Source organism: Panicum virgatum, chromosome 5N (genome assembly GCF_016808335.1).
Source record: "Panicum virgatum strain AP13 chromosome 5N, P.virgatum_v5, whole genome shotgun sequence".
In the NCBI taxonomy this organism is placed as follows: Eukaryota; Viridiplantae; Streptophyta; class Magnoliopsida; order Poales; family Poaceae; genus Panicum; species Panicum virgatum.
In genome coordinates, this window is record NC_053149.1 from 45,960,887 (window position 1) to 45,972,287 (window position 11,401).

The following is an 11,401-nucleotide window of genomic DNA, read 5'->3' on the forward strand; positions in this document are numbered from 1 at the left end:
ATTAGGAATTAATCAAATAGTCCATGTCAATAACAATTAGTAAATAGCTAAATTATTCATTATAAAATAATGAAATTAGCACTAAAAAGTTACTATTAGTAAATAGTTAAATACGAAATTCAAAACATAAAGAAATTAGCAGTTGACCAAAGATTCCATATCTAATAAAAGTAATAAATCGATAAACTTAAACATTATAAAACATAAAAATAGTAACTGATCTGTATAGAACTAAGAAGCAAATTAGGAAGACAAATAGTAATAAATAGTATAGATCAAATATAAATGACAAATAGCCAAATTTAAGTTCAAACTTTTCATATCAAATATGGTTAATAAATTGGTAAATATATAATCAAAATTACGAAAAGTGATAGTTAATCGCATATGAATTTTGAATAAAAAGTAGCTAAATAAATATATATGTCAGATATAATTAATAATGTAATATTTTGAGAAAATAATAAAAATAGATATTTTTATTTCTATTGAGTTGGGAAACAAATTACATATGTGAATAGCCCATTTAAATTTGTTTAAGCTACATTTAAAAGTGTAGTTGAAGTCGCAATGCTAATAGAAAAATATACACCACATTGGTGTTTATTATAAAATAATATTTTAGGTTAAGCTAAAGACTTCATTGAATATGATTAGTATATACTTTAATATGAAATTAAAACAATAAACTTTTTACTATTCTACATGAATTTGGGAGAAAATAAATATAAGTACATGTATATAATAAATAAATAAATTATAAAACAATAATTTAGGAAGCGTGTTGACAACCTAAAAGAATATTGGAATAACCGTGGAGAAGCACAATCTAATAGCATTAGCTTAAAGGGAACAACTATGAGTAAAGGGGAGAAAAAAGTCAAAATGCGTCAGATTTCAAGAGAGTGATGGCGGCAACAGATAATGGTGAGTATAGAGGAGAAGACTGTATCTTGCTAGCTGTAATAGAAAATTGTAAATTCTGTATGTGATACGTGATGGGAAAATAAATGCAGTAGCTGTAAGATAATATGGGTTCATATATATGCAAGAAATTTAATAAAATTAGATGAGAGAATGAAGAAAAAAACTAGCTAACCGCGCTATTTGCGCAGGTCACCTTGCTAGTTACTCTAAATGTTGTGCGGAGCATCAAAATTTGTCTTGGTTGCTGTCCGGTGAGGAACTGAGGATAACTAGTAGAAAGGCCCGACTGCTTTAAATACATGCATCATTATTTTATCCCACTATCATGCCATTTCTAGAGGTTGTGACGACGGGTTCAGTATTGAGTATTTCTTTAGTTATCACTAAACGTTGTGTGGGTTCTCTTAGATATATACAAAAGAAGTACATTGCAGCTCGATGTGATATCCAATACTGACGTGCAATAGGCATATGCTATGGTACATGTCTATACTAGACCTAAGCGTCAAAATTCTTATTCTCTCGGCCATCTTAGTTTTATCCCAACACTGTGCTCTGTGTGTATCGTAGTTCATAATACGTTATGACACTGCTAAAAGATCAAAATGCAAGCCCCTTAGAGGTTCTAACCACGCAGAGCACAAAGGCCCCGAAAACGCATATCATTATCTTACTACTAATAAGATGCAAGAGTTGAAATGGAAAACCATCCTAAAGTTTTTCTTCAACTTCCAAAAAAGCCATCATGTGACGTTGCATGACTCTATCTAGAATTTGGCATTACTAACCGTTGTCCAACGCGTCACAAATTGTACAGGTTATTCTTCGGCGAGGATAACTAGTGCGAAGGTATCCATCTCTTATTTTGCGACTACTCCAGATACACACATACATCATTGCTTTATCCCGCTATCATATCGGTCTAGAGGTTGTGACGAGAGGTTTGGCACTCTTTTAGTTGGCATTTAAACACTGTGAGGCTCCTCCTGGATACCAAAGACTACCTGATATCCAATGTTTGAGTGCAATAAATATCGGCCTAGATACATCTGTACCGCGCTTAGCTCCACCGCTTCCGTTACAGTCCCTTACTTTTCTCTGCCAGGCTAGCTTTCCCGCGGCACTCTGCGGATCGTAGTTTATAATGCGTTATGGCACAGCTAAAAAGAAGTACATTGCAACCCGATGTGATATCCAATATTGACGGGCAATAGACATGTGCTACGGTACGTGTCTATACCAACCTAAGCGTCAAAATTTGTATTTTCTCTGCCATCTTAGTTTTATCCCAGCACTGTGCTATGTGTGTATCTTAGTTCATAATATGTTATGACACTGCTAAAAGATCAAAATGCGAGCCCCGTGGAGGTTCTAACCACATGGAGCACGAAGGCTCCGAAAGCGCATATCATCCTCCATTATCTTACTACTAATAAGATGCAAGAGTTGAAATGGAAAAACATCCTAAAGTTTTTCTTCATTGAAGTACTAAACATAGACTAATCACAAAATTAATTACAAAACTCATTTGTAAATCGCGAGACGAATCTAATGAGCCTAATAAATCTAGCATTAGAGGTTATTTACTATAGCATTACTGTAGCAATTTAGCGTCTAATTACGGCATAATTAGGTTCATTAGATTCGTCTAGCGATTTACAGGCAAACTGTGCAATGCGTTTTTTATTTCGTCTAGATTTAAGTCTCTATGCAGGTGCCGGAAAAAATTTGGAATTTTGAATTATGCAACTAAACAAGGGCCCAGTTGAAAATAGAGCGCACGCATCAAAGAGGAACAAAAATAGAAATATGCCCTTAGGCTATCTGCACTCATTTTCCTCTATATCGTCCCTCTAAAAGGAATATTCTATCTTAGTCAGCAAGATTCTCTCCTCTACCACCAGTTTCTCCGCACTCATTCATCCTCTACATCTCCCTCTATATCAACTACAAACCGCAGACCCCACCAGTCAGATTTTTTATCTCTTTCTTTTTACCCCGCACCTTCCCTTCCATACCATTCTCTCTCCTCTCTCCGTCGTCTCTGCTCCTCTTCCTCGGGAGCTCGCCGCCCGCCGCCCGCCACCCTGCCTCTTTCCTCGCGACCGGCGAGCTCAGCTCCAGCGCGCGGCCGCCGGTGGCGCGGCGCCCCTCCTCCCTCCTCATCCCTCGCGGCCAGCGAGCGCCGCATCCCCTTCTCCCCTCCTTGCACGGCCCCTGGCGTGCCCCTGCCAAGTTTTTTTCCCGACCGGTTAAGCCAAACCGCCGGCCACCGGTTCCGGTTTACCGGACCGGTTGGACCGGTAACCGGTGGAAACCGGTTGAATTCAAATCCAAATTATTATAAATTCAAAAGCTCCCGTGCAACCGGTTCCGACCGGTTTACCGGCCGTTTTGACCGGTTTACCGGTCAGTTTGACCGGTTTGAATTCAAATCCAAATTCAAAAGCTCCCGTGCAATCGGTTTACCGGCCGGTTTGACCGGTGGGCCTTAATGGGCCGGCCTATTTTTTTATTTTTCTTTTTTGATTTAACTTTAAATCCCCGCAAACTATACTAAATGAACGAATTTTTCAGAAAATTTGATACCATTAGATTCATCGCAACTTGAAGTATTTTTAGAAATTTTTCATTTTTTGAATTTGAATTTAAATTTTGAATTTTGGCCGTTTGGGTACCGGCCGAAACCGGAACCGGTCCGGACAAACCGGACCGGTTCCCACCGGTTTGGTGAGCCCTGGCCCCTGCTCCCTCCTCCTCCCTCGCGCGAGGCGGCCGGAGACGAAGACGACGACGACGACCGCACCACGGGGATGAGGTAACCGTGGCCGTGCGCCCGTGCCTGCTGTGGCGGCCGCGGTGGAGCTCCACCTCCTGCTCCGCAACGCCCCCTCCTTGAGCGCCGCCCCTAATCAAGCTCCACCACCCCCTCCTCTCGCGCTGCCCCTAATCGAGCTCTGCCGCCCCTGTGTGGCGGTCCCTGTCGCCGCGGCCGAACTGGGCTCGCGCGGTGGCCACGGCCGAACTGGGCTCGCGCGGTCGCCGCGGCCGAACTGGGCCTGCGCGGGGGCGGGGCAAACTGCGTGGCCACGGCGAGCCCCGGCGAGCACGACGGCCGGCCACGGGCACGGTGGCGGAGGCCCGCGCAGCGCGGCGTTGGAGGTGGAGGCGCGGCCGCGGGCACGGCGTTCGGCGGCGGCGGCGGGCCGGCGCGAGGCTGTAGCTGCGGCGTTCGGCGGCGGTGGCGGCGCGCGGCAGCACTTGCGGCGCTCGGCGGCCGGGCCGGCGCGAGGAGGGAGCCGACCGTGCCACGACACGGGCTCGCCGCCCCTCCTTCCCACCTCGAGCTCGGGCTTCCTGCCCGTCCTCCCCGGCCACTGCCCCCCGACCGGAACGCCGCAGCCATCGCCGCCGGCGACCAGAGCGAGCTCGGCCGTCGCTCTTGGCGCGCGGCGGAGGCCATGGCCGAGCTCAGCCTCAGATCTGCGCGCCGCCGGCCGAGCTCGGTGGCCTCCCTCCCCGGTTCTCCTCTCACCGGCGGCCTCCCTCCACTGCAGGGCGAGCTCTGCGCTGGTGCCCCCTCCCTCTTCTTCCCCGACGGCCGCCGTGGCGCCAAATCCGGCGCTAGCAGGGGCTCCTCCGGTGCGGCTTCGGCGTCCGTGGCAGCCAAGGAGGTGCCACGGCGAGCGCGGCGTCCACGGCGGGGCAGAGGCGCGGCGCGGTGTCCACGGCGAGCTTCCCCGGCCTCCCTCTTCCGTCCTCCTCCCTCCTCCGGCCACGCGCCGCCGCCGGCTCTCCTCGCTGCGCCGCGCCCCCTCCTTGCTCTCCCTCCGCCGGCGACCCTCTGTCCACACGCTCGCCTGCATCCGCCGCCCTCCTCCTGCTCCTCCCTCGCGGCCCTGCACCGGGCAGTTGGGGGATGCACGCGGATGCGTGGGCCCCGCGCCACAGAGGCGCGTAGCGGGCGTCCGCTGCCCTGCCAGATTTGGCGTGCGTCCGGGCATCCGCAACGGTTGCGTAAACTATATACTCCCTCCATCCACTTTTGATAGCTATATTTCAAAATTTCAAATGTTCAAAAATGATAGCTATATTTGCTATTGGCATGAGTTGTGGCAATAAATAGCACTAGAAACGAGGAGTTCCCAGTTAAAACATTGGAGGACCAACAAAAAGTCTATGTTGCATTTATGAGATTGATAAGCACACTTGGTGCCCTTGGTCATTGTGCCACGTGCAAATATACTCCCTCCGTATCCTAATTAGATGACGTTTAGGACATGAGTACGATTACCAAGGGGTGATTAATTAGGGGTTAGTTTTCCTGTCTTGCCCTTATTAAATAGATATCGGGTGCACTATAGCCATCGAAACGTGTGTACCTCGGTTGGTCTGTGTCACTTGTCCCGGTGCTGGAGGGCGCTGGTTCGATCCCTGGTTGGGTGTTTTTTTTGGCCGTTGAGCAGGTGTATTTGCATGGCACTGCGCGCTGCGTGGCATGCCGCTGTGCTGCTCGCGTTTTTGGCGCTGGCGCTCACTGCTCGCTCGCGTTTTCGTGTGTTTTTGGCGCTGGCGCTCACGGATCGCTGCTTTGCTGTACGTTCGCGCGTTCGCTTTTGTATTTTGGCGCTCATCTCGGCCGACGCTTCGATTACTCATGCCACATCTTCCGAGCAGTTTAAATGCACTCGTTCACTAGCTTGCTTCTTCTGTGCTCCACGCCACTTTTACTCCACTCCTTCACTTGCTTGCTTGTTCCTCTCTTGTTCATCCATGGCCGATTCAGTTGCTGGGTTTGATCTCAACGTTCGTCTCGAGGAGCCTGAAGATGACGATAGCGTGGATGAAGTTCATCTCGACGAGCCTCCATTGGAGAATGAAAGCGGTAAGGCATCTGTTATTAGTTTCCTTTTGCAAACAGACTTGCATTTGACGACGACGTAGTACTTTCTATAAAGCATTCGTTTTGTTTTACATAGGCTTTGATCTGAACCTGCCACAAGTAGAACATGCTGTTGAGGCTCCCGTTGAAGGTGACAACGACAACGACGTCCACGTCGATGACGAGCCACAAGATAACCATGGCGGTAATGCATCACTTAGCGACCAAGGTCCACGTTATTTGCAGTTTTTTTGTTCAGTTCTCATCACTTACGGCCGGCACCGTATCATTGTTTTTTTACAGTCGATTTGAACATACCGCTTGATGAATTTGGTGCCGTGGATTTCTCTTATATAGGGAACGATGCTGGTAAGGTTTTTAGTGATGATGTTTATCTTTGAAAAGAACTTGCTGTTGCTAGCTAAGAATAGAACTTGCTGTTGCTATGAACACTAAGCATTATTTTTTTTAACAGAACCTGTTGAACAGCCCCATCGAAGGAAAGAGATGATAGAACACCTCCGCAAACAAGTTTACCAATCTTTGTTGGCTAGAAGCAACAATGGTAAACTAGGCAAGAAGGACACTACCATTGTCGCCGAGCAATTTGGGCTTCATATTCGGGCAGTTCAGAGGTTATGGAAAAGAGGTACAACACAACTAGCAAACTCCATTCCGGTTGTTGTTTCAGGTCTAAAGAAGGGTAGAGTAGGCCGCAAGCAAATCCCTGTTGACTTAGATGCATTGAGAAACATTCCTTTAAAGCAAAGAATGACAATAGATGATGTGTGCAAGGCACTAAATTTGAGCAAATGGCAGATTCAAAGGTATTTGAAAAAAGGTTACCTTAGGCGCCACTCTAGTAGCATCAAACCCTATCTCACTGAAGCAAACAAGAGGGCTAGGTTACAGTGGTGTGTTGACATGGTTAACAGGGAGTTGCTTGATGATCCAAAGTTTAAGGAGTTGTATGACTTTGTTTTTATTGATGAGAAATGGTTTTACCTACATCAAAAAACTGAAAGATATTATTTGCTACCCGAAGAAGATTTACCCCATCGGACTTGTAAGAATAAAAACTACATCCCTAGGCTCATGTTCTTGTGTGTTTGCGCTCGACCAAGGTTTAGGGATGAGGTTTGCACTTTTGATGGTAGGATTGGATGTTTCCCACTTGTTCATTATGAACCGGCTATGAGAGGTAATGAGAGGACCGGCCGTGTTCGTGGAGACATGGTTATGAAACCCATTACATCGATCACTAGAGATGTGATTAGGGATTTCATGATCAACCAAGTGTTGCCGGCCATTAGATCCAAATGGCCAAGAGAAGATGTGGGTAGACCAATCTTCATCCAACAAGACAATGCACCCTCTCATTTGAAAGTGGATGATCCGGAATTTTGTGCGGCCGCTAAGCTAGGAGGATTTGATATCCGCCTAATTTGTCAACCACCAAACTCTCCGGATTTCAACATTCTTGACTTGGGTTTCTTTCGAGCAATACAAGCAATTCAATATAAGAAGGATGCAAAATCTGTAGAGGCTCTAGTTCCAACCGTCAAAGAGGTAATTTGCAATTCATGGAAGCAATTCAAATTGGTCACACATGTTTCAATGTTTTTTTTGAACAACAAATTTTCTCATTCATTCATTTGTTGCACAATTGTTTTGTAGGCTTTTATGGAGTACTCGGCACACCTAGCAAACCGGATGTTTCTAACACTACAAGGTGTCTTCATGGAAGCAATGAAAGTGAAAGGTTGCAACAAGTTTCAGATTCCTCACATGAAAAAAGAAACTCTAGAAAGAGAAGATCGGCTTCCATCTTGTATCCCTTGTGATCCATCAGTGCTTCATGAAGCCGAGGCTAGTCTTGCCGAGGAGTACTCATTCTTGCTGCATGAAACAATTTGATTGATGCTTGTTAGCTTTTGTAGTAGAGACGTCATCCTTTCTTGTTGCCGATTGTTGCATGGACTGAATTTGTAATGATGCATGAATTAAATTATCTTACCGATGCTTCCTCTGTCGGTAGCCAGCCAGGATAGTGCTCGTTGAAACGTTCACACAGTACTCCATCTTGATGCGGCCGAGCATGACGCCGATGGTCCAACGCGGCGACGAGCAGTACTCCATCTTCACACAGTAGCGGGTCGACGACGTCCTCCGCGGCGAGCGTCTCCGACTCCGGCCCAACGCCGTCCACGACGAGCGCCTCCGACTCCGGCCCGATGTCCTCCGCGGCGAGCGCCTCCGACTTCGGCCCGACGCCGTTCCGCGGCGACCAGCACCCTGAGCGCCGCCGGTCTCCATAGCGACGAAACGAAGAAGGCGAGCGCGTGAGGGAGATGCATGAGTCGTGCGCGTGCGCGATGATTTCTTCAGTCGAGGAGTCCGCGATTAATGACGAGGAGAGACTATGCGAACGGGCGAGTTGCGAACGGGCGGCGCGATTAATGACGAGTAGTGCTTAGGGGCAATCGCGTCCAATTTAACCCTCGGCCTCCAGAACGTCGTCTTTAATCGCAAACGCCCCCGGCGCCAAAACGTCCTCTATTCACGATACGGAGGGAGTATCTATCATACTTGGATGGAGGGAGTAGTTTACTGCTGCAGCTCTTTTTTACCTGACCGCGTACTGAAGGGAACTTTACAGTTCCCCGGTGCGGATGGCCTTAACCGAAACGGGCCCGTCCTTACTCAAAAAAAAAGAAACTGGCCCGTCCGAGGGGTGGCCCACGTCCCCAGCTGGCGAATATTTTCCCCCCTCCGGCGGCCATCCCCAACGGTAAGGATGGATTCGGATGTCTATTCGAATCTCAGATTTTTGGTCATTTTTCTTCGATTATGGACAAATAAGATATATAATTTACTATGTAAATTCATAGCCTTGTATTTAACATTGATCTTGTAAAGATTCATAAAAACTAAACCTCAAATTTATCATATATATTCTCAAATAATAGATATAAAAATTCGAATACGGATCGGATACGGATACGAATCTTTTTTCACCTTTTTAATTGTAGGGAGCAAATAATACATAAAAAAATTTATACAAAATTTTATTCTTATGTGTAATAATATGCTTGATAATATAAAAAAAAGATTAGCATAAAATTTTAAGCATATCTATTTTAAAATATCAAATTTGTTCTAAGAATTCGAATGTTTAGATCCATCCCTACCCAACGGGGGAGGGGGGTGCACACCGCGCGATCCGGGAACGGCCCCCGGGCCCCACCGCGCGACGTCAGCCGTCCGTGGCCGAACGAACGGTCCTGATCTCACCCACCCGCCCGCGGCCCGGCCGTCGCTGTCCTTCCGGGCTCGCTCGCGCGGTCGCACACGCCCGTTGGGGAGGAATAGTAGGCTGCCCGGTGTGGATGATGGAAAGCAAGCAAGCGCGCCACCCGTCATCATTGGATGAGGGAATTTTCCCGGCGGGGGCCAAGCGCTCTGTCAGCGTCGTAAAAGGTGGGGTGGCGCCGGTACGGAATTCCGGTCTCGTTTGGGCCAGCTGGCCCATCCAGCCTATTCTCTTTACCTCAAATCCTATCGTCCTGCATGGTTTGTCTGCGTTTGACTTGTTCTGACTTATTCTCTCAGAATGCTAGTGAATCTCACATAATATATTAGCGGCTTAGTCTTCGAAAATGCTCATAGAGTAGAGTTTGTGTACGTGTACTCATAGAGGTGTGAGTATGCGTGTGTTGTGAATATCTGAGTTGTACTGTGTAATATAAAAAAACACAATATATTTTCCAAAAGATGAAAAGGTCATCCATCTTTCAATGTTGGATATTTGTGCAAACTACTTCTATCCTTCCGACGTCTGTCGTGCCGCCCCCAGTTTCCTCCTCCACATGCCGCCATCGACGGAGAAAAAGCTGCATCCATTTTTTAGAAAATATTGATTTAGATTTTGATAAATGTTGAATCTATTATATTAAGATATTGAGGTAGACGGTTAAAAAATGTTGAATGTAGTATTTTTTCAAAAATTATTGCACTATGTTTCTAGAAAAATATTGAATCTATTTCTTTTAAATGTTGAACTATTTTTCAAAAAAATGTTAAATCTAATTAGATCTCTAATGTGTATCTAGCGGGCTTTAAAGTTATATTGCTTAAACATCTTCCAAGTTATATAGGAGCCCCAAAGTCTCTTCTTCCTTTTTTTTGCGACTTTCTTCTTCCTTTTTTTTAATTCCAAAATTTGGGAGGTTCCAGATGCCGCTTTGGAGCTTACCCCAGGTGTCTCGCTAGTTTGTGGGGTTCGAATGCACGGCGTCCTCATTGCAAAAAAATGGCATGTTTCGAAACCGTTGCCGTAGCCCGTTCTATGCTTTTTTTTTCTCCTTTCTACCCTATATCCTGCCATCGCAACGAGTAACAAGCATGCAATTCCTTACACATAAACCATGGTAAATGTTTAGCTATGAACATGAGCCTATGTAGCATGTGGAACCTATGACTGAAAGAGCATGCATGGGATGCCAGTGATGCAATGGTTATGGTACTTGTTGGGTTCACACCTCACCATGGAAGGTTGCCTCCGTGCGGGTCTTGACGTGTTTGCATTGAGTGTCGTCTGCTCACAACTATACCCACTGGTTTGTTAGTGGCTTAACACCAGTCGGAAATTCGGTATCCAACGTCCCTGAAAATTTTAATTTGTTAACGCCACGACTAGAATGGTTATTTTTTCTTCGAAGATTCATAGCAACACATGCGACTAGTAAACCAAACATATAGCGAATCACATGACCCAACCCCACAAGCACCGCGGGAGAAGAAAACTAGCTGGGAACCTATAACTTAACAATAGGAATTCCTCCCATTTCATCATCATCATCTCGGGGGAAAAAAAGAGACGACAACTCCTCTCAGCCGCCCGCGCGTCATCGGAAGGTGGAGAATGCGGAGGCTCGGTTAACGGGACCACGCTCTCGCCCTCACGGCATCTGGTCCCACGGCGCGCGTCGCGGTGTACCGCCCTGTACCTTGCGGGAAATGAACATGAAACCGTGGCGGAACAGCCCGCCGTGGAAGTACACCCGGAGGAGACGGCGGACGCACGCGACGGGACATGATGATCCGATCCCTCACGGATGCCGTCGCGATACCCTGAACCAAACCGGTCGGAGCGAAGAAGTTGGCCGGCAGGCCGGGAGGATGATGCAGCTGAGCCGCCGTGGTAATGGCGGCCGGCAGGGCAACAGCGGCGAGCTCGCAGCGACAAAGGGGGCTTGGTGTTGTGCGCAGCCAGGCTGCCCAGGCACCCGTGTCCGGGTGAGATGGTGGCTGGATCGGAGGAGATGGAGGGGAATCCCCACGGCCTCCGGTGTGAACTGCTTGAATTCCCATTCCCTTTCGTCCCTGTCTTGCCGTTTTTAGGCTCCTCTGCAACCTGCTCTCTGGGGGAAAAACACATGCATTTTCCAAGATTCCAATCAAATTTTCTTTTGCAGTCAACTAATAAACAAATTGCGTCGGATTTTCTTTTTCCCTTTTCGTGTACCAGGTACAGGTGCGGAGCAGAAAGGACGGGCAAGGGAGAGGGTGACGGGTGACGACTATATCACT

The 11,401-nt window shown here is 47.1% G+C and overlaps 1 long non-coding RNA gene across 1 annotated transcript; it reads left to right on the forward strand.

Annotated features, from left to right (window-relative positions):
• The first annotated feature begins 6,845 nt into the window (after nucleotides 1–6,845).
• Nucleotides 6,846–7,850, forward strand: LOC120673062. Its single transcript, XR_005674491.1, has 2 exons — nucleotides 6,846–7,378; nucleotides 7,487–7,850. It is a non-coding gene; the product is annotated as an uncharacterized LOC120673062 (long non-coding RNA).
• The last annotated feature ends 3,551 nt before the right edge of the window (nucleotides 7,851–11,401 follow it).